The sequence below is a fragment of the Lolium perenne genome, chromosome 5 (genome assembly GCF_019359855.2).
Source record: "Lolium perenne isolate Kyuss_39 chromosome 5, Kyuss_2.0, whole genome shotgun sequence".
Lineage (NCBI taxonomy): Eukaryota > Viridiplantae > Streptophyta > Magnoliopsida > Poales > Poaceae > Lolium > Lolium perenne.
Genome location: NC_067248.2, coordinates 85,449,801 through 85,472,500, shown reverse-complemented (window position 1 = coordinate 85,472,500; position 22,700 = coordinate 85,449,801).

Below are 22,700 nucleotides of genomic sequence, written 5' to 3'. Positions count from 1 at the left end.
CAGAAAAATGAAAAACCAAAGCACATAGTTTTCTTATGTCACATACATATATATAGTAAGCATTCAAAAGTTGATAAACAAGGTCTAGCTAGACATATTCAAATAAGACAAATCATGTATCTACCCCTCTAAAACCATAAATAACCCTGTCTTATGAAGTCAAGCATGAAGAGAAGTGGTTTTTGGTTTCAAACATGGAAATTTCAAAAACCTCCCAAAATTAAAGCTTCATTTTAGAGTGACTAGTTAAGAAGGATCCAGGCTTACCTTTTCATTTTCATGTTTTAAACTTGTTTAAATCTTGGTCAAACCTAGGATTTGACCAATATTCAAATGGGCATAAAATAAAAAAATAAATAAAATAAAGAACCAAAGCACATAGTCTTCTTATGTCATATAGTAAGCATTCAAAAGTTCATAAACAAGGTCTAGACATATTCAAACCAGACAAATCATGTACCCCCTAACCCTAAACTTTGTCTTAATTATATATGAAGTCAAGCATGAAGCAGAGAAGTGTGGTTTTGGGTTTCAAACATGGAAATTTCAAAAACCTCCCAAAAAGCTTCATTTTAATTAGACTGGCTGGTTAATTAAGAAGGATCCATGATTAATTACCTTTTCATTGTCATGTTTTAAACTTGTTTAAATCTTGGTCGAACCTAGGATTTGACCAAGATTCAAATGGGCATAAAAATTCAGAAAAAATCGACAGAATGAAAAACCAAAGCACATAGCCTTCTTATGTCATATAGTAAGCATTCAAATTGATAAACATGGTCTAGACATATTCAAACCAGAAAAATCATGTATCTACCCCTAACCCTAAACTCTGTCTTATGAAGCCAAGCATGAAAAGAAGTACGGTGGTTTTGGGTTTCAAACATGGTAAATTCAAGAACCTCCCAAAAGCTTCATTTTAGAGTTACTAAGAGAAAGATCCAGACTTAATTACCTTATCATTTTCACATGTTAAACTTGTTTAAATCTTGCTCAACAAACCTAGGATTTTACCAAGATTCTCAAATGGGCATAAAAATCAAAAAAATGAAATACCAATGCACATAGTCCTCTTATGTCATATAGTAAGCATTCAAGTTGATAAACAAGGTCTAGACATATTACTATACTAAACGTGAACCAACTCCATTTTTCTCCTAATTTTGAATTTTTTTTCCGGATTAACAGCTGTGTGACACGTACCCTTTTATTGGTTTGCTTTTCATCGTCACTTTCATGTGTGCAATTTAGGTGCTCTGTGCTATTTTCCAGAGGTGTTGTGTTGTCCACACCTTCAATGTGTTTTCTCTCTTGGGGATCCCTATGGGTGGATGTAGTCATTTATGGTGGGTCCACGTCTTAATTACCGCACCACCACTTTGACCACCGCTCTGTCCATGGAGAAAAATCTTGCCCCCACTAGACCCTCCTCTGCTTTCTCTTCTTCACCACACGTCCCGCTCCACCTTACGGCCCCGCATCACCGGCGACACCGCTTGCTGCCACATCGGAGGGGATGTCGTGCCGTAGTGACGTCCACCGGCGCTCATCTTCATGGCCGCCGCGAGGCTGGTGGCCGCTCCACTCCCTCTCGCAGCCTCCCGCGCCCGTGCCTCGCCGGCGCGGCTCATCTTCGGCCTGCCCCGACGGCAGGGCCGACGCCGCGGAGGTGGACGAGGCGAAAGATCCGACGGTGGCGGCGGGGAAGGGGTGACGGAGGGCAAGGCGAGCTGTTGCGCCACGGGAGGCTCCGCCACACCGCCGCCGACAAGTGCGACGAGGTCCGTCGCAGGGAGCGCCACGCCAGGCAGCCGTCGACTCCGTCGCCTCGCCGCCAGCGAGCATGGGGTGTGAGGAAGAGGCGCGCCACGGGGAGGACTCCGCCACGCCGCCGTCTTTTCTCGGTCTCTTTTCTCTTCTTCGCACGGATCTTTGCGTGGGGCTGCGCCTGCGTGTGGTGGTCGTTGATACGTCTCCGACGTATCGATAATTTCTTATGTTCCATGCTACTTTATTGATGATACCTACATGTTTTATGCACATTATATGTCATATTTATGCATTTTCTGGAACTAACCTATTAACAAGATGCCGAAGAGCCGATTCTTTGTTTTCTGCTGTTTTTGGTTTCAGAAATCCTAGTAAGGAAATATTCTCGGAATTGGACGAAACTTTCGCCCAGGGTCCTATTTTTGCACGAAGCTTCCAGAAGACCGAAGAGATAACGAAGTGGGGCCACGAGGCAGCCAGAGGCTAGGGCGGCGCGGCCCAGGCCCTGGCCGCGCCGACCTGCCACCTGGGCCCCTCGTGTGGCCCCCCGCGTTGACCTTCCGCCTACTTAAAGCCTCCGTCGCGAAACCCCCAGTACCGAGAGCCACGATACGGAAAACCTTCCAGAGACGCCGCCGCCGCGAATCCCATCTCGGGGGATTCAGGAGATCGCCTCCGGCACCCTGCCGGAGGGGGGATTCATCTCCCGGAGGACTCTACACCGCCATGGTCGCCTCCGGAGTGATGAGTGAGTAGTTCACCCCTGGACCATGGGTCCATAGCAGTAGCTAGATGGTCGTCTTCTCCTTGTTGTGCTTCATTGTTGGATCTTGTGAGCTGCCTAACATGATCAAGATCATCTATATGTAATACTATATTTTGTGTTTGTCGGGATCCGATGGATAGAGAGTACTATGATTATGGTGATTATCAATCTATTGTTTATGTGTTGTTTATGATCTTGCATGCTCTCCGTTATTAGTAGAGGCTCTGGCCAAGTTTGTACTCTTAACTCCAAGAGGGAGTATTTATGCTCGATAGTGGGTTCATGCCTCCATTGAATCTGGGACAGTGACAGAAAGTTCTAAGGTTGTGGATGTGCTGTTGCCACTAGGGATAAAACATTGATGCTATGTCTAAGGATGTAGTTGTTGATTACATTACGCACCATACTTAATGCAATTGTCTGTTGCTTAGCAACTTAATACTGAATGGGGTTCGGATGATAACCTGAAGGTGGACTTTTTAGGCATAGATGCAGTTGGATGGCGGTCTATGTACTTTGTCGTAATGCCCAATTAAATCTCACTATATTTATCATATCATGTATATGCATTGTTATGCCTTTCTCTATTTGTCAATTGCCCGACTGTAATTTGTTCACCCAACATGCTTTTATCTTATGGGAGAGACACCTCTAGTGAACTGTGGACCCCGGTCCTATTCTTTACATAGCATACAATCTACTGCAATTGTGTTTTACTATTTTCTTTGCAAACATCTTCCACTCGATACGTTTAATCCTTTGTTACAGCAAGCCGGTGAGATTGACAACCTCACTGTTTCGTTGGGGCAAAGTACTTTGGTTTTGTTGTGCAGATTCCACGTTGGCGCAGGAATCCCTGGTGTTGCGCCGCATCACATTTCGCGACCATCAACCTTCAACGTGCTTCTTGGCTCCTACTGGTTCGATTAAACCTTGGTTTCTTTCTGAGGGAAAACTTGCTACTGTGCGCATCATACCTTCCTCTTGGGGTTCCCAACGAACGTGTGAGTTACACGCCATCAAGCTCTTTTTCTGGCGCCGTTGCCGGGGAGATCAAGACACGCTGCAAGGGGAGTCTCCACTTCTCAATCTCTTTACTTTGTTTTTGTCTTGCTTTATTTTATTTACTACTTTGTTTGCTGCACCTAAACAAAACACAAAAAAATTAGTTGCTAGTTTTACTTTATTTATTGTCTTGCTCTCTATATCGAAAACACACAAAAAATTAGTTACTTGCATTTACTTTATCTAGTTTGTTTTATTTACCGTTGCTAAAATGAATACTCCTGAACATACTAAGTTGTGTGACTTTACAAATGCAAATAATAATGATTTCCTATGCACACCTATTGCTCCACCTGCTACTACAGCAGAATTCTTTGAAATTAAACCTGCTTTACTAAATCTGGTTATGAGAGATCAATTTTCTGGTGTTAGTTCTGATGATGCTGCTGCCCATCTCAATAATTTTGTTGAACTTTGTGAAATGCAAAAGTATAAGGATGTAGATGGTGATATTATTAAATTGAAAGTGTTTCCTTTCTCATTAAGAGGAAGAGCTAAAGATTGGTTGCTATCTTTGCCTAAGAATAGTATTGATTCATGGACTAAATGCAAGGATGCTTTTATTGGTAGATATTATCCTCCCGCTAAAATTATATCTTTGAGAAGTAGCATAATGAATTTTAAGCAATTAGATACTGAACATGTTGCTCAAGCATGGGAGAGAATGAAAACTTTGGTAAAGAATTGCCCAACCCATGGACTGACTACTTGGATGATCATCCAAACCTTCTATGCAGGACTAAATTTTTCTTCGCGGATTTTATTGGATTCAGCTGCTGGAGGTACCTTTATGTCCATCACATTGGGGGCGGCTACAAAACTTCTTGATGATATGATGATAAATTACTCTGAATGGCACACGGAAAGAGCTCCACAAGGTAAGAAGGTAAATTCTGTTGAAGAAACCTCTTCCTTGAGTGATAAGATTGATGTGATTATGTCTATGCTTGTGAATGGTAGATCTAATGTTGATCCAAATAATGTTCCCTTAGCTTCATTGGTTGCTCAAGAAGAAAATGTTGATGTGAATTTCATTAAAAATAATAATTTCAACAACAATACTTATAGGAACAACTCTGGTAATAACTATAGGCCATATCCTGCTAGTGGTAATAATGGTAGATATGAGGAAAGGATGCTAGAAATTGAAAGATCCACTAAAAACTTTATGCAATCACAATATGAGCAAAATCAATTGTTTACTAAAACTATGAATGAACAATCTACCTTGTTGAAAAATATAGGAAATCAACTTGAAAACTTGAATAGGGAGATTTCTGGGCTGCAAACTAAAATTTCAAATGCTGAAACCCGAATCTCATACATGTCTGCATCACAATCTTCTTTGATTAATAAAATGGCTGCTAAACCTGATGATATTGATAGTAAGATTACTACTACAGCAAATGCCATCCAAGTTAGAATTAATGAGAATATAAGATTAATGGCTGAACTGCGTGCTAGGTGGGATAGAGAAGAAAATGAAAAACTAGCTAAAGAGAATAATGTAGCTAAAGTTTGGACTATTACCACCACTAGTAATGCTAATTCTTCACATGTTGCTGCACCTCCTACTATCAATGGTAAAATAATTGGTGTTGGCAATGTTTCTACTCCTAGTGCAAAGCGAACAAAACTGCCTGAAATTGCTAAAACTGCTGAAACTGCTTGTGATAAAACTGCTGAAATTTTTTCCAACCTTGGGAACAATGATCCCATTGCTGTAGCTCATAATGATTTAGATTTTGATGATTGCCACATCTCTGAAGTTATAAAGTTCTTACAAAAACTTGCTAAAAGTCCTAATGCTAGTGCTATAAATTTAGCCTTTACAAAACATATTACAAATGCTCTCATAAAAGCTAGAGAAGAGAAACTAAAACTTGAAACTTCTATTCCTAGAAATTTAGAAGATGGTTGGGAGCCCATCATTAAAATGAAATTCAATGACTTTGAATGTAATGCTTTATGTGATCTTGGTGCAAGTATTTCTGTTATGCCTAAAAAGATTTATGATATGCTTGACTTGCCACCATTGAAGAATTGTTATTTGGATGTTAATCTTGCCGATAATGTTAAAAAGAAACCTTTGGGGAGGATTGATAATGTGCATATTACGGTTAACAATAACCTTGTCCCCGTTGATTTTGTTGTCTTGGATATCGAATGCAATGCATCTTGTCCTATTGTGTTGGGAAGACCTTTTCTTCGAACCGTTGGTGCTGTTATTGATATGAGGGAAGGTAATATTAAATATCAATTTCCTCTCAAGAAAGGTATGGAACACTTCCCTAGAAAGATAATGAAGTTGCCTTTTGATTCTATTATTAGAACAAGTTATGATGTTGATACTTCATCTCTCGATGTTACTTGATTTGCACTTTCTGCGCCTAGCTGAAAGGCGTTAAAGAAAAGCGCTTATGGGAGACAACCCATGTTTTTACCTACAGCAATTTTTTGTTTTGTTGAGTCTTGGAAGTTGTTTACTACTGTAGCAACCTCTCCTTATCATGTTTTTGTGCCAAGTAAAGTTTCTATGTCAAAGTTGATGTTATATTTGGGATCGCTGCGCAGAAACAGCATTGCTGTCTGTCACGAATCTGGGCACAATTCTCTGTAGAAAATTCGAAAAAATCTGCCAATTTACGAGCGAGATCCCCAGATATGTACGCAACTTTCATTAGTTTTGAGTTTTTCCATTTGAGCAAGTCTGGTGCCAGCTTTAAATTCGTCTTTATGGACTGTTCTGTTTTTGACAGATTCTGCCTTTTATTTCGCATTGCCTCTTTTGCTATGTTGGATTTATTTCTTTGATCCATTAATGTCCAGTAGCATTATGCAATGTCCAGAAGTGAAAATAATGATTGTGTCACCTCTGAATGAGTGAATTATTAATTGTGCACTAACCCTCTAATGAGTTTGCTTGAAGTTTGGTGTGAAGGAAGTTTTCAAGGGTCAAGAGAGGAGAATGATATACTATGATCAAGAGGAGTGAAAGCTCTAAGCTTGGGGATGCCCCCGTGGTTCACCCCTGCATATTTTAAGAAGACTCAAGCGTCTAAGCTTGGGGATGCCCAAGGCATCCCCTTCTTCATCGACAACATCATCAGGTTCCTCCCCTGAAACTATATTTTTATTCAATCACATCTTATGTTCTTTACTTGGAGCGTCGGTTTGTTTTTGTTTTTGTTTGAATAAAATGGATCCTAGCATTCACTTTGTGGGAGAGAGACACGCTCCGCTGTTGCATATGGACACATATGTCCTTAGGCTTTACTCATAATGTTCATGGCGAAATTTCTTCTTCGTTAAATTGTTATATGGTTGGAATTGAAAAATGCTACATGTAGTAATTCTAAAATGTCTTGGATAATGTGATATTTGGCAATTGTTGTGCTCATGTTTAAGCTCTTGCATCATATGCTTTGCACCCATTAATGAAGAAATACATAGAGCTTGCTAAAATTTGATTTGCATATTTGGTTTCTCTAAGGTCTAGATAATATCTAGTATTGAGTTTTGAACAACAAGGAAGACGGTGTAGAGTCTTATAATGTTTACAATATGTCTTTTATGTGAGTCTTGATGCACTTGTTCATCCTTGAGTTTGCTTCAAATAACCTTGCTATCCTAAACCTTGTATCGAGAGGGAATACTTCTCATGCATCCAAAATCCTTGAGCCAACCACTATGCCATTTGTGTCCACCATAACTACCTACTACATGGTATTTCTCCGCCATTCTAAAGTAAATTGCTTGAGTGCTACCTTTAAAAATTCCATCATTCACCTTTGCAATATATAGCTCATGGGACAAAATAGCCTTAAAAACTATCGTAGTATTGAATATGTACTTATGCACTTTATCTTTTATTAAGTTGCTTGTTGTGCGATAACCATGCTTCTGGGGAACGCCATCAACTACTGTTGAATATCATGTGAGTTGCTATGCATGTCCGTCTTGTCTGAAGGATCTATCATTTTAGTGGTTGGAGCATGCAAAATTGTTAGAGAAGAACATTGGGCCGCTAACTAAAGCCATGAATCATGGTTGAAGTTTCAGTTTTGGACATATATCCTCAATCTCATATGAGAATAATAATTGTTGCTACATGCTTATGCATTTAAGAGGAGTCCATTATCTGTTGTCCATGTTGTCCCGGTATGGATGTCTAAGTTGAGAATAATCAAAAGCGAGAAATCCAAAATGCGAGCATTCTCCTTAGACCTTTGTACAGGCGGCATGGAGGTACCCCTTTGTGACACTTGGTTGAAACATGGCATGCAAAGATCCGGTAGTCCAAGCTAAGTAGGACGAGGTGCGGACACTATTAGTATACTATGCATGAGGCTTGCAACTTGTAAGATATAATTTACATAACTCATATGCTTTATTACTACCGTTGACAAAATTGTTTCATGTTTTCAAAATAAAAGCTCTAGCACAAATACAACAATCGATGCTTTCCTCTTTGAAGGACCATTCTTTTACTTTTATTGTTGAGTCAGTTTACCTATCTCCTTCCACCTTAAGAAGCAAACACTTGTGTGAACTGTGCATTGATTCCTACATACTTGCATATTGCACTTGTTATATTACTTTATGTTGACAATATCCATGAGATATACATGTTATAAGTTGAAAGCAACCGCTGAAACTTAATCTTCCTATGTGTTGCTTCAACACCTTTACTTTGATTTATTGCTTTATGAGTTAACTCTTATGCAAGACTTATTGATGCTTGTCTTGAAGTACTATTCATGAAAAGTCTTTGTCATATGATTCACTTGTTTACTCATGTCATTACCTTTGTTTTGATCGCTGCATTCATTACATATGTTTACAAATAGTATGATCAAGATTATGATGGCATGTCACTTCAGAAATTATCTTTGTTATCGTTTTACCTGCTCGGGACGAGCAGAACTAAGCTTGGGGATGTTGATACGTCTCCGACGTATCGATAATTTCTTATGTTCCATGCTACTTTATTGATGATACCTACATGTTTTATGCACATTATATGTCATATTTATGCATTTTCTGGAACTAACCTATTAACAAGATGCCGAAGAGCCAGTTGCTGTTTTATGCTGTTTTTGGTTTCAGAAATCCTAGTAAGGAAATATTCTCGGAATTGGACGAAACTTTCGCCCAGGGTCCTATTTTTGCACGAAGCTTCCAGAAGACCGAAGAGATAACGAAGTGGGGCCATGAGGCAGCCAGAGGCTAGGGCGGCGCGGCCCAGGCCCTGGCCGCGCCGACCTGCCCCCTGGGCCCCTCGTGTGGCCCCCCGCGTTGACCTTCCGCCTACTTAAAGCCTCCGTCGCGAAACCCACAGTACCGAGAGCCACGATACGGAAAACCTTCCAGAGACGCCGCCGCCGCGAATCCCATCTCGGGGGATTCAGGAGATCGCCTCCGGCACCCTGCCGGAGAGGGGATTCATCTCCCGGAGGACTCTACACCGCCATGGTCGCCTCCGGAGTGATGAGTGAGTAGTTCACCCCTGGACGATGGGTCCATAGCAGTAGCTAGATGGTCGTCTTCTCCTTGTTGTGCTTCATTGTTGGATCTTGTGAGCTGCCTAACATGATCAAGATCATCTATATGTAATACTATATGTTGTGTTTGTCGGGATCCGATGGATAGAGAGTACTATGATTATGGTGATTATCAATCTATTGTTTATGTGTTGTTTATGATCTTGCATGCTCTCCGTTATTAGTAGAGGCTCTGGCCAAGTTTGTACTCTTAACTCCAAGAGGGAGTATTTATGCTCGATAGTGGGTTCATGCCTCCATTGAATCTGGGACAGTGACAGAAAGTTCTAAGGTTGTGGATGTGCTGTTGCCACTAGGGATAAAACATTGATGCTATGTCTAAGGATGTAGTTGTTGATTACATTACGCACCATACTTAATGCAATTGTCTGTTGCTTAGCAACTTAATACTGAATGGGGTTCGGATGATAACCTGAAGGTGGACTTTTTAGGCATAGATGCAGTTGGATGGCGGTCTATGTACTTTGTCGTAATGCCCAATTAAATCTCACTATATTTATCATATCATGTATATGCATTGTTATGCCTTTCTCTATTTGTCAATTGTCCGACTGTAATTTGTTCACCCAACATGCTTTTATCTTATGGGAGAGACACCTCTAGTGAACTGTGGACCCCGGTCCTATTCTTTACATAGCATACAATCTACTGCAATTGTGTTTTACTATTTTCTTTGCAAACATCTTCCACTCGATACGTTTAATCCTTTGTTACAGCAAGCCGGTGAGATTGACAACCTCACTGTTTCGTTGGGGCAAAGTACTTTGGTTTTGTTGTGCAGATTCCACGTTGGCGCAGGAATCCCTGGTGTTGCGCCGCATCACATTTCGGGACCATCAACCTTCAACGTGCTTCTTGGCTCCTACTGGTTCGATTAAACCTTGGTTTCTTTCTGAGGAAAAACTTGCTACTGTGCGCATCATACCTTCCTCTTGGGGTTCCCAACGAACGTGTGAGTTACACGCCATCAGTCGTCAGATTCATGGTGGTGGAGGGGCTACTGATGGGCGGGGAGCCCGAGACGTGGCAGAGAGTCCGTGGAGGCCGCTCAATCTCAAAGCGGGTAGTCGGGGCGTCCTCTCTGCCGCGACCGCGTTGCTCGAGGCCGCACTGAGCTGCTCCTCCAACCCGAGTCCACCCCGTCTTCGTCCCGCGCGAACGGAGGCGTCAAGAGACAAGCTCCACTTCCCGGAGCTCCGGCCACTGCCGTACCCGGTGGCCGCTCCCTGCGAACCGCACCCTCCACATCCTCGCCCAGCGGCGATGGGGGTGCGCGTCCGCGTCCACCTGGGCGCCGGCGCCGCGGGAGGAGGACATGACGGCGGCGGTCGAGGCGGAGTGGTGCAGCGCGCCCTCGTGCGCCTCGCCGCTGGCGTACTCGGAGAGCGCGGCGTCCTGCCCCGCGTGCGCCCGACAGCGCGTGCCGCGCCTCCACGGCCCCCTGCAGCAGTTTCTTCTACTCCTGTCACCATGCCACCGCACCCTCCACATCCTCCTTGCACTGCCCGCACACCATCGCGCCCTCACACGCTGAGCGGCGAGGTCGTGCGTGTGCGCACGGACTGGGAGTTCGCGCAGCTGTTGGCCGAAGGTGTACCTCGCGCTGGGAGCTGCCTCCGCCGGTTTGTTAGGGTTGGGGCGCCTTCGCCTTAGGCGCCTCATTGTGTTGGAGCAATCGAGCTAGCTGGCTCAGTCCGCATCTCCGGCATCATTTGCTGCAACAATACTTTTCCTTGATTTGCATCAGGTACTGTGCTTCGTCCCATGCTATTTCCTTGCCACGGTTTTAATTTCTCCTTAAAATTTTGTGAGAAGAAGACATAATGAAATTACATTTGGTAACAGTTAAGGTTTTAAGAATAAGAATCTGAAGATGGATTGCACGCCTCTAAAGGATTTATCTCGGAATTCCTATGGATGGAAGGTCAAGGTCCGGTTTGCTAGGATCTGGGAGCTCAGAAATACATATGGGATTCTCTTCTCACTTGATTATGTTGTCGCTGATCAGCAGGTTAGATCTATTTGCACTGCTTTCCTATCTACCAGATTGTTTAGATCTAATGTATCAGTCAATCTGTTCGTGTGCCCGCTCTCGCATCACGTCCCTTTCTTTGTAGTGCCTCACGCTATGTGTGCCTATCTTCCGTTTTTCTTTTCTCATTTTCTTATTCATATGTTTGGTGCGCGACTAATATGGCCTGTTACAAGTCAAATTGATAAATAGGTAAACTTTCTTTATTGTTGTCATCTCTCTCATTGTTGCTCGGCTTAGTGATTCTCTCGATTTGCCACTATATTGCTCTACTTTATTATTACAGAATTTATTTTCCTCTTTGTTTTTGCAATGCTTTACAGAGGAAGGTTTAGTTCTTAAAGATTAGTTAAAGGAAGGGTCTGTTTACATCATGGAGAAATTGATTCTATATGGTCCTAGAAAGAGCTACAGATCGGTTCCTTTGAGGACCTGTTTTACTCTAAGAACTGTCCTGACACCATCGGAAAATTTTCCTATATTTGCCTATACTGTTCTGCTGTTTAGCATGCTGTCAGATTGCATTGATCAAAATATACTCCTATCTGGTACGTATATGGGTGATCCGAACATTGATTTATTCCTCTATTCTCTATTTTTTTGGGCAGAAGTAGTTTTGTGCTGTGTTCATTTAGCTATTCTGTGTATATTTACAGATGTTGTTGGATTGGTTAACAAAGTGACGGATGTCTTTCCTCCCTCTGGTAATGCTAAAAGTCAGAAGCGGCAGAAACATATCACAGATGACAGGTGCTATTCACTGCTATTCTTTATTTTTATTTATTTATCTGGGCAGCCATTTACTACTTCTAATTATTTTCTATTTCATATTGGTGTTATTTTATGAAGCGAGCACGCCATTGTTACTTTGTGGAGGGGAGCAGGCTGATTTATCTGATGCTGATGGATTAATGGAGGCATCAAATGAAGAACCAGGTATTGTCTTATTTGTCAGTATGACTGTCAGTATTCAGGTGGTACACTCTCACCTCTACTTTTCGTGCTATCTTCGGCTACAATTTTTTCCTTCTTTCCTTGTTCCTGCTAACTGTGACCTCTAATAATGCGCTACAGGTTTGTTGGCTTTCAAAAGTACATCTGTTACAACATGGTATGTGAATATGCCGATTCCAGAGAATGCCGCTGTCCGAGATAGGTCTGCTCTCTAGGAAACTAGCTCCTGTCGCATGTTGAGGTAGCTACTCTTTTGAATAACATGTCTGTTCTGCATATGCATAGGTTCAAGCATCTGCCGTGGCGTATCGAGTTACACAGTGGAAACCAAGGTCGCACTGAGCCGAAAGTATCGACTATCGCAGAGATTGCGACCTTTGAGTCTAATTATATTATGGTATTATCAACGCCTTACACTCAGTCCTTCTCCCTTGCATTCTCTCCTTAAATCAGTTGGTAACTGTATTTAGGGTAAACATTACAAGCTATCCATTAGAATTAGTGAGGTTCTCGCAGACAAAGCCTGGTATTACGTAAGCTGCACAGAATGTTGTTTCTGGCTATGGCTACTATACCTGAAAATTTGTGATGTCTTATGTCCTGTGTGCCAGCATAATAGATCACGTTATGGGTTACCTGAGGATTAGTTCATCTTTGCATGATTAATCATCTATCAAAGATGGATCCATAATTATTTGATGCGTTGTAAATTTTCATTGTCTGTACTTTTTGTCGAAATCATATATGGATTCATTATGTTAATGTTAGATGACTCTCTTTGAAGGTGTGTTATTGTCAAATGCGTTCCAATCAGTGTGTTGTGGCTCTCAAGGTTTCCAGGCACCGGTGAAATGAGAGTAAAAGAACGTAAGCGGATTAAATTTATTTGTTGCCTGAGCTTTTCATCTGGAAGAGAGGAATCACGTGAACCAACTGAATTTAACATCCATAATACTTGAATGCTATTTTATACAGATCCTGCTATAATAGAAGTGACCCTAATCAGATCATATTCACAGATGTTGCCATGTAACATGAGCATATCCGAGGAAGCGAATTAGCAGATCTTTCTCTTCAAATGTATGCAATCAGCCAGTTGTTTGATTTGCCAAGAAACCATTATCAGATCATATTCAGATGCTTTAATCACCTCTACACATATGCAGTAAGCGAATAAGCACATCAATTCATACAGATACTTGGTCCATATTTTGGGTCTTTGGGAACTCCATGACCCTCTGCAATGTACACATACACCTGGTACTAAACATTCTATGGGTTTATTAGCTGGTTCCCTCTTATCGGATATATAATTACTGCCCATCATGTTTATTACTCCCCAGCATGGTTCATTTAGGCAGTAATTTTGATATGCTCTGCTCAGAAACTGTATCAGGTTTGGAACCTTTGATATGAGCCTTTTCAGGTAAAGAAAGATGACAATAAGATCCTATATGACAGATGAAGGGTGTGAAATCCCTGCTGTGTAGACAAAAGCTAAGTTTTCTGTCCGCGTGACTGCCATTGTCCCTTACTCCTGTTCTATCCCGTGTGGAGTCCTACTTATGTACCGAATAGAGAAGCATTTAGGTTTGTAGTCTACTTACGTGTGCCAACATACGATTATATTTTTGTTGGTTCCTGATTGTTTTCTTTGTCTGGAAAACAAGGTATATATACCTCTTCCGCTTTCTTTTTGCCTCCCTTTTTAGATCTATACACACTCTCTTATATTACTTATAAATTTGATCAGTATGTTATTTGCCTCTGCATTTTGCGCCCGTACCATCACAGGCGGTGTTTCCGCTACTGTAATATACAGTTACATATACATTGCTGAATGTTTAGTTGATGTTCTTTGGTCCGGTTGGCGATTAAAGAAGCCGCTTGCTCTATATGATATTGAGCATGGCTTCGTTATTTTGTTTCAAACCTTATGAGCGAGTTGATATTTACCTTTTGTGCTCCCATCAGTTTAGGAATTAGTCATTCTCTTCCGTTCATTAGAATACAAGAATATTACTCCTTACTGTTCTCCTTGTTCTGAAATTAGCAGCAACATATATGCATGTTGTATTATCTCCTAATGCTATGTTTAATCAAATTGATCTTCTTTGCAAGGTGAACTATTGCCTAATACTGACAATCTACTATTGAATTTCTTTTGTGGGGTGTTGCTTCTTCACCAACTTGACGGTAATTGTTTTCCATTTTACATGTAAGTATGCATCGACAAGAAAGAGCTGCTGCATTTTATTATATATTTTTTGCTAGCTTCACCATACCAGTGCATCTCAGGAAAGGGAATCAAAAATATGGCACTGTGTGTGTGGTGCCAACTTTAGTGACACCACTCTGAAGAGGCCCTTACTCTTCGTTATATGTAGAAATTGAAGTTGGCTTTTCGAGAAAGGCTTATTTCAGTTCAATGATTCAGGGATTTTGGTACATGTTAATAGAGAATCTTATGAAGGTTCATGTATGGTGCAAGTGCTTAGGCAATTTGTTATTTTCTTTTACCACATAGACAGTATTTCAACATTTCATACATCTCCGTGCGGCTATCTATCTTGGAGCTTTTATAGTGTCCGATGAATATTTGTAAGCTGCTCCTCTCTGAATGGGCATGGGCACTTACAGGTGATCTTAAAATTCTTCACATAATCGGAAAAAAAAAACCTGTTCCACAGAAGTGGAAGAAGCAATTCTTATTTGGGTTGATGTCTAAAAAATGTTACATCTCACTCAAATATGTCGTGTTCTGTACTTCTGACTTGTGTAACTTGCAATGTTATATGCGCCTGAAAAAATAGTGTATACCATTAGCTTACTTGGTGCTTCTATTGTTTTCTGACTAATACATTTTGTGTAGGGATAGATAAGATAGTTTAAGTTCATGTCATCAATAGTCATGTTTCGCATTGATCTTATTTGATCTCAAGCACCTCTCCAATTTAAAAACTAAGAGAGATTGTTTCAATAGTTATAAGTTTTTTCTGACTGGACAGTGCATTATTATGTTTACTGTCAGACCAGTTAGTTAATTCATGTGCATATGATTTTCAAGTTCACATCAACATGGAACCTAAGGTTCAGTTTTGTACATCTTCAGAATTAGCCGCCCTGCCAATTGGTGGTACTACCAATTGTTTGACGACGGAATTGGCGCCCTAGACATTCCCACGAATTGGCCAGAAAATACAGTTGAACCGAGCCAAAACTTTGGCTTGAACCAGATAACAACTAGATTTCATAGGCGTGCCAAAAAAATTTTTTGGTAAGGCCAGCTTTGGCTCAAATCCAAACAGGCCCATAATTTCCAAGTTGTCTAGAGGCTCTTTGTGCGAGGATCTACCTTTTTGTCCGGCTGCGTACATTGCACGCGACCCACTTTGCCCGACATCGTCACCTGGATCAAGCTCGAGAAGAGCATCATTGCTAAGTCCATGCCGCCCACAATCCAGCCACGACCGCTGACATCGCATCTTCCTCGGCAACGGAGTGGGTGCCAAAGGAAGCCTATTCGCTTTACACAGGCAACATCGAGATTGTAGACATATCATCCGATGGAGAAGACGGGAGTGGCTAAAATAGAGTTCGAGCATGGAGTTAGAACATTTTGTACCATGTACTATTGTAGTGGGTGATGCTCACCGTCTTTCTCTATGCCCTTCCGCTATCATTGTATCCCATTACTTGATTTCAAGGTCAACTTTTTATGCACATAACTTCAGTATGTGAACGCACTATTTAAACAAGAAAATATTTATCAACTCAAGTGTGGCCTTAAATTATTATTACCACCGTATTACACAGTCGGCGCGGCGGCCATATTTATCAATTCAAGTGTGGCCTTAAAATAATTACTACCACTGTATTACACAGTTGGCGCGGCGTGCCGCCGCGCCCTTCCATGCTAGTATTCAAACAAGACAAATCATGTATCTACCCCCTATCGACCCTAAACTTCGTCTTATGAAGTCAAGCATGAAGAGAAGTGGTTTTGGGTTTCAAACATGGAAATTTCAAAAACCTCCCAAAATTCAGCTTCATTTTAGAGCGACTAAGAAGGATAGATGCTTACCTTTTCATTTCCATGTTTTAAACTTGTTTAAATCTTGGTCAAATCTAGGATTTGACCAAGATTCAAATGGGCATAAAATAAAAAACCGAAAAATGAAAAACCAAAGCGCACATAGTCTTCTTATATGTCATATAGTAAGCATTAAAGTTGATAAACAAGGTCTAGACATATTCAAACTAGCTAGACAAATCATGTATCTACCCCCTAAAACCCCTAAACTCTGTCTTATGACGAAGTCAAGCATGAAGATAAGTGGTTTTAGGTTTCAAACATGGAAATTTCAAAAACCTTCCAAAAACTTCATTTTAGGGTGACTAATTAAGAAGGATACATGCTTCCCTTTTCATTTTCATGTTCTATATATACTTGTTTAAATCTTGGTCAAACCTAGCTAGGATTTGACCAAGATTCAAATGTGCATCAAAATTCCAAAAAATATCAGAAAAATGAAAAACCAAAGCACATAGTTTTCTTATGTCATATAGTAGCATTAAAGTTGATAAACAAGGTCTAGACATATTCAAACAAGAAAAATCATGTATCTACTCCCTAACCCTAAACTTTGTCTTATGTAGTCAAGCATGAAGAGAAGTGGTTTTGGGTTTCAAATATGGAAATTTCAAAAACCTACCAAAAGCTTCATTTTAGAGTGACTAAGAAGGATCAATGCTTACCTTTTCATTTTCATATTTTAAACTTGTTTAAATCATTGTCAAACCAGGATTTGACCAACATTTAAATGGGCATAAAATTAAAAAAATCAGAAAAATGAAAAACAAAAGCACATAGTCTTCTTATGTCACATATATATATAGTAAGCATTCAAAAGTTGACAAACAAGGTCTATACATATTCAAATAAGACAAATCATGTATCTACCCCTGATGCGCGTAGATGTACACGTCCGTTGGGAACCCCAAGAGGAAGGTATGATGCGCACAGCGGCAAGTTTTCCCTCAGAAAGAAACCAAGGTTTAATCGAACCAGGAGGAGCCAAGAAGCATGTTGAAGGTTGATGGTGGTGAAATGTGATGCGGCGCAACAACAGGGATTCCGGCGCCAACATGGAACCTGCACAACACAACCAAAGTACTTTGCCCCAACGAAACAGTGAGGTTGTCAATCTGACCGGCTTGCTGTAACAAAGGATTAACCGTATTGTATGGAAGATGATTGTTTGCAAGAAAACAGTAAAACAAGTATTGCAGTAGATTGTATGCGATGTAAAGAATAGGACCGGGGTCCACAGTTCACTAGAGGTGTCTCTCCCATAAGATAAAAGCATGTTGGGTAAACAAATTACAGTCGGGCAATTGACAAATAGAGAAGGGCATAATAATGCATATACATGATATGATAAATATAGTGAGATTTAATCCGGGCATTACGACAAAGTACATAGACCGCCATCCAACTGCATCTATGCCTAAAAAGTCCACCTTCAGGTTATCATCCGAACCCCATTCAGTATTAAGTTGCAAAGCAACAGACAATTGCATTAAGTATGGTGCGTAATGTAATCGACAACTACATCCTTAGACATAGAATCAATGTTTTATCCCTAGTGGCAACAGCACATCACAACCTTAGAACTTTCATCACTTTGTCCTGTATCAATGAAGGCATGAACCCACTATCGAGCATAAATACTCCCTCTTGGAGTTAAGAGCAAAAACTTGGCCAGAGCCTCTACTAATAACGGAGAGCATGCAAGATCATAAACAACACATAAACAATAGATTGATAATCACCATAACATAGTATTCTCTATTCATCGGATCCCGACAAACACAACATATAGTATTACAGATAGATGATCTTGATCATGTTAGGCAGCTCACAAGATCCAACAATGAAGCACAATTAGGAGAAGACGACCATCTAGCTACTGCTATGGACCCATAGTCCAGGGGTGAACTACTCACACATCACTCCGGAGGCGACCATGGCGGTGTAGAGTCCTCCGGGAGATGAATCCCCTCTCCGGCAGGGTGCCGGAGGCGATCTCCTGAATCCCCCGAGATGGGATTCGCAGCGGCGGTGTCTCTGGAAGGTTTTCCGTATCGTGGCTCTCGGTACTGGGGGTTTCGCGACGGAGGCTATTTTTAGGCGGAAGGGCAGGTCAAGAGGCGGCACGAGGGGCCCACACCATAGGTCGGCGCGGCCAGGGCCTGGGCCGCGCCGCCCTGTGGTGTCGCCACCTCGTGGCCCCACTTCGACTCTCCTTCGGTCTTCTGGAAGCTTCGTGCAAAAATAGGACCCTGGGCGTTGATTTCGTCCAATTCCGAGAATATTTCCTTACTAGGATTTCTGAAACCAAAAACAGCAGAAAACAGCAACTGGCTCTTCGGCATCTTGTTAATAGGTTAGTTCCAGAAAATACGTAAATACGACATATAATGTGCATAAAACATGTAGGTATCATCAATAATGTAGCATGGAACATAAGAAATTATCGATACGTTGGAGACGTATCAACCCCTAACCCTAAACTCTGTCTTATGAAGTCAAGCATGAAGAGAAGTGGTTTTTTGTTTCAAACATGGAAATTTCAAAAACCTCCCAAAAGCTTCATTTTAGAGTGACTAAGAAGGATCCAGGCTTACCTTTTCATTTTCATGTTTTAAACTTGTTTAAATCTTGGTCAAACCTAGGATTTGACCAATATTAAAATGGGCATAAAATAAAAAAATAAAAAAAACCAAAGCACATAGTCTTCTTATGTCATATAGTAAGCATTCAAGTTCATAAACAAGGTCTAGACATATTCAAACCAGACAAATCATGTATCTACCCCCTATCGACCCTAAACTTCGTCTTATGAAGTCAAGCATGAAGAGAAGTGGTTTTGAGTTTCAAACATGGAAATTTCAAAAAACCAAAAGCTTCATTTTAGAGCGAGTAAGAAGGATCGATGCTTATCTTTTCGTTTTCATGTTTTAAACTTATTTAAATCTTGGTCAAACCTAGGATTTGACCAAGATTCAAATGGGCATAAAAATTCAGACAAAAATCTAAAGAATGAAAAACCAAAGCACGTACATAGCCTTCTTAATTATGTCATATAGTAAACATTCAAGTTGATAAACAAGGTCTAGACATATTCAAACCAGAAAAATCGTGTATCTACCCCTAACCCTAATTAAACTCTGTCTTATGAAGTCAAGCATGAAGAAAAGTGGTTTTGAGTTTCAAGCATGCATGGAAATTTCGAGAACCTCCCAAAAGCTTCATTTTAGAGTGACTACGAAGGATCCATGCTTATGATACGTCTCCAACATATCGATAATTTCTTATGTTCCATGCTACTTTATTGATGATACCTACATGTTTTATGCACATTATATGTCATATTTATGCATTTTCTGGAACTAACCTATTAACAAGATGCCGAAGAGCCGATTCTGTCGTCTGTTTTTGGTTTCAGAAATCCTAGTAAGGAAATATTCTCGGAATTGGACGAAACTTTCGCCCAGGGTCCTATTTTTGCACGAAGCTTCCAGAAGACCGAAGAGATAACGAAGTGGGGCCACGAGGCAGCCAGGGGATAGGGCGGCGCGGCCCAGCCCCTGGCCGCGCCGGCCTACCCCCTGGGCCCCTCGTGTGGCCCCCCGCGTTGACCTTCCGCCTACTTAAAGCCTCCGTCGCGAAACCCCCAGTACCGAGAGCCACGATACGGAAAACCTTCCAGAGACGCCGCCGCCGTGAATCCCATCTCGGGGGATTCAGGAGATCGCCTCCGGCACCCTGCCGGAGAGGGGATTCATCTCCCGGAGGACTCTTCATCGCCATGATCGCCTCCGGAGTGATGAGTGAGTAGTTCACCCCTGGACCATGGGTCCATAGCAGTAGCTAGATGGTCGTCTTCTCCTTGTTGTGCTTCATTGTTGGATCTTGTGAGCTGCCTAACATGATCAAGATCATCTATCTGTAATACTATATGTTGTGTTTGTCGGGATCCGATGGATAGAGAGTACTATGATTATGGTGATTATCAACCTATTGTTTATGTGTTGTTTATGATCTTGCATGCTCTCCGTTATTAGTAGAGGCTCTGGCCAAGTTTGTACTCTTAACTCCAAGAGGGAGTATTTATGCTCGATAGTGGGTTCATGCCTCCATTGAATGCAGGACAGTGATGAAAGTTCTAAGGGTGTGGATGTGCTGTTGCCACTAGGGATAAAACATTGATGCTATGTCTAAGGATGTAGTTGTTGATTACATTACGCACCATACTTAATGCAATTGTCTGTTGCTTAGCAACTTAATACTGAATGGGGTTCGGATGATAACCTGAAGGTGGACTTTTTAGGCATAGATGCAGTTGGATGGCGGTCTATGTACTTTGTCGTAATGCCCAATTAAATCTCACTATATTTATCATATCATGTATATGCATTGTTATGCCTTTCTCTATTTGTCAATTGCCCGACTGTAATTTGTTCACCCAACATGCTTTTATCTTATGGGAGAGACACCTCTAGTGAACTGTGGACCCCGGTCCTATTCTTTACATAGCATACAATCTACTGCAATACTTGTTTTACTGTTTTCTTGCAAACAATCATCTTCCACTCGATACGCTTAATCCTTTGTTACAGCAAGCCGGTGAGATTGACAACCTCACTGTTTCGTTGGGGCAAAGTACTTTGGTTTTGTTGTGCAGATTCCACGTTGGCGCAGGAATCCCTGGTGTTGCGCCGCATCACACTTCGCGACCATCAACCTTCAACGTGCTTCTTGGCTCCTACTGGTTCGATTAAACCTTGCTTTCTTTCTGAGGGAAAACTTGCTACTGTGCGCATCATACCTTCCTCTTGGGGTTCCCAACGAACGTGTGAGTTACACGCCATCAAGCTCTTTTTCTGGCGCCGTTGCCGGGGAACTGAAGAAAAGTTACACCACAGAGAATTGCCTCCCACGGCAACAGCTCTTTTTCTGGCGCCGTTGCCGGGGAGATCAAGACACGCTGCAAGGGGAGTCTCCACTTCTCAATCTCTTTACTTTGTTTTTGTCTTGCTTTATTTTATTTACTACTTTGTTTGCTGCACCTAAACAAAACACAAAAAAATTAGTTGCTAGTTTTACTTTATTTACTGTCTTGCTCTCTATATCAAAAACACAAAAAAATTAGTTACTTGCGTTTACTTTATCTAGTTTGTTTTATTTACTGTTGCTAAAATGAATACCCCTGAAAATACTAAGTTGTGTGACTTCACAAATGCAAATAATAATGATTTCCTATGCACACCTATTGCTCCACCTGCTACTACAGCAGAATTCTTTGAAATTAAACCTGCTTTACTAAATCTTGTCATGAGAGATCGATTTTCTGGTGTTAGTTCTGATGATGCTGCTGCCCATCTTAATAATTTTGTTGAACTTTGTGAAATGCAAAAATATAAGGATGTAGATGGTGATATTATTAAATTGAAAGTGTTTCCTTTCTCATTAAGAGGAAGAGCTAAAGATTGGTTGCTATCTTTGCCTAAGAATAGTATTGATTCATGGACTAAATGCAAGGATGCTTTTATTGGTAGATATTATCCTCCCGCTAAAATTATATCTTTGAGAAGTAGCATAATGAATTTTAAACAATTAGATACTGAACATGTTGCTCAAGCATGGGAGAGAATGAAAACTTTGGTAAAGAATTGCCCAACCCATGGACTGACTACTTGGATGATCATCCAAACCTTCTATGCAGGACTAAATTTTTCTTCGCGGAATTTATTGGATTCAGCTGCTGGAGGTACCTTTATGTCCATCACTTTGGGGCCGGCTACAAAACTTCTTGATGATAGGATGATAAATTACTCTGAATGGCACACGGAAAGAGCTCCACAAGGTAAGAAGGTAAATTCTGTTGAAGAAACCTCTTCCTTGAGTGATAAGATTGATGTGATTATGTCTATGCTTGTGAATGGTAGATCTAATGTAGATCCAAATAATGTTCCTTTAGCTTCATTGGTTGCTCAAGAAGAAAATGTTGATGTGAATTTCATTAAAAACAATAATTTCAACAACAATGCTTATAGGAACAACTCTGGTAATAACTATAGGCCATATCCTTCTACTAATGGTAATGGTTATGGTAATTCTTATGGGAATTCTTACAATAATAATAGGAGTGTACCCTCTGGTCTTGAAGCTATGCTTAAAGAATTTATTAGTACACAAACTGCTTTTAACAAATCTGTTGAGGAAAAGCTTGATAAAATTGATACTATCGCTTCTAGAGTTGATAGACTTGCCTCTGATGTTAATCTTTTAAAATTGAAAGTTATGCCTAATAATGATATTGATAATAAGATTACTACTACAGCAAATGCCATCCAAGTTAGAATTAATGAGAATATAAGATTAATGGCTGAACTGCGTGCTAGGTGGGATAGAGAAGAAAATGAAAAACTAGCTAAAGAGAATAATGTAGCTAAAGTTTGGACTATTACCACCACTAGTAAT